Here is a 1944-nt window from a genome sequence, read left to right on the forward strand (position 1 = left end):
CAGACACTGGCTCTTTGGCTGACACCCCGGCTGACAGTTGCACACAGTGCCAATGTCAGATGTTCTGCCCCCATTCCTGGCTGTTCTTACTCTCTCCATTGTCAAACTCGTGGACCAGCTGAGCTGGTACCTACCCTTCCCTGCACCAGTCATCTCCATGGCAAGGTCCTAGGTGAATGCTCCAGGCATCTACATTCTCAAGAAGACCTTCCTTGGGCTCCTGTGTCAAATTCCAACCCTTTCCCCAATACTTCTCTCCTTACCATTGAGCACTCTCTACATACACTTACTTATTACTTAGTCTCTCTATATATTTTACTGTCTCTCTCACTAAAATACAAGCTCTGTGAAATCAGGCATTTGTGTCCCCAGCTATGTCCCCAGTTTGTGGAACAGCACCTGGCATAGAAGGGACTCAGTAAATATTTATTAAATGTAATAAATAAATGGTCTTAGAATAATTTTCCAAAAGAGGAGGAGTTATGTCTATTTAGTTCACACCATAAAAACCCTTGCAATAAATGGACATTTATTATAATGTCTTCAATGCCAAATATGAGGATTTGACTTTCATTTGTGGTAGATGCTAAATATTTTGAATAGCAGGCCTGCTGCCACTTCTCATGTCACGAGAGACAGACATTGTGTTTTGCTTTCCTATCCAGACCCTTCATTCACAATGAAATGTTCTGCAAAGCTCTCTACTAACTCTTAGGCAAAAAGATACATGGAAATCAAAGCCCATCAATTAATTTTTTTAGCCTTATGAACAGGTTACCATCTGGCTGCCCAGAGCATTTGGTGTCTGGATAAAGTTGTGAGCTTGGGTTAAAGTCAACATTGTTTGGAATAGAGCTTTGTGTGTGTGTGAGTGTGTGTGTGTGTGTTTATTGGTGGCTAACAAATAATACATATTCATAAATGCTGATGAGATGGTGGATCTGACATGGTCTCCAAAAAGCAGCAGGATAAACATAGGTCGGAAAATGGATGGAGAGTCCTCAATGGACTGTGTACCTGTCAGAGATGGCAGTCCTGTTCTATAGGCATTTGAAAGCCACATTTCCTATAGCACCCCTGTAGTGAAATTTTGGATCTTTTTGACTTGTGTTGGACTATGCTTTTTTATTTTTATTTTTATTTTTTGCAAAGAGGTCATACAACAAACGTTGCTTCAGGGTCTATTATATAAAGGGCATTGTGCTAGGGACCAGAAACAAAGAGCCACATGTAGTCCTGCCCTCTCAACCAAGAATCACAAATTGAATTTTATTTGAGGCCCAGCAAGTGTTAAAGAGGGATGTTCAAAGAACATTAGTAAAACACATTTGAGGGGCTTGTAATCTTGGAGGTGGTGAGAGTTGCAGTTGGAAAATTACAAAAGAATAATATAAGAACAATATGAATTGACTGCTGTGGGTGGTAGCTCTATTATTTAAATCCCAAGGTTTGGAGAAGAGAAGAGACTATAGGCATAGACACCCTGCATGCAGTGCACCTTAGGAGGTGTTTTAAAGTGTAAAATAAAGTTTATTCAACACCTTACACTGTAAGCTACAAAATAACATGACCTAATAGATTATTTTTATATCCTTTACTCCATAACACAAAAATTCTAGAACTAATCTCTTCCACTTATTTTGAAGTCCTAAAAGAGGAAAAAAAGATACAGAAGAAAGTAGTGCTTCTAGGGTAACAGGGACTAAAAGTGTGTGTCTTAAAGCTTGTGCTACTGCACGTGGTGAAGGGCAGTTTCCTTCCTATCTCAAAGCCAGGAAACAATATTCTAGATTCACAACAATCAGCAGACTTTTTCTGTAAAGGCCCAGATGGTAAATATTTTAGCCTTTCACGGCCATACAATTTTTGTCACAAGTACTCATCCTGGCATTATCACACAAAAGAAGCCACAGAAAATAAGTAAAGGCAAAAGTTTGATTTCAT

This window comes from Cynocephalus volans, chromosome 11 (assembly GCF_027409185.1).
Source record: "Cynocephalus volans isolate mCynVol1 chromosome 11, mCynVol1.pri, whole genome shotgun sequence".
Taxonomy (NCBI): domain Eukaryota; kingdom Metazoa; phylum Chordata; class Mammalia; order Dermoptera; family Cynocephalidae; genus Cynocephalus; species Cynocephalus volans.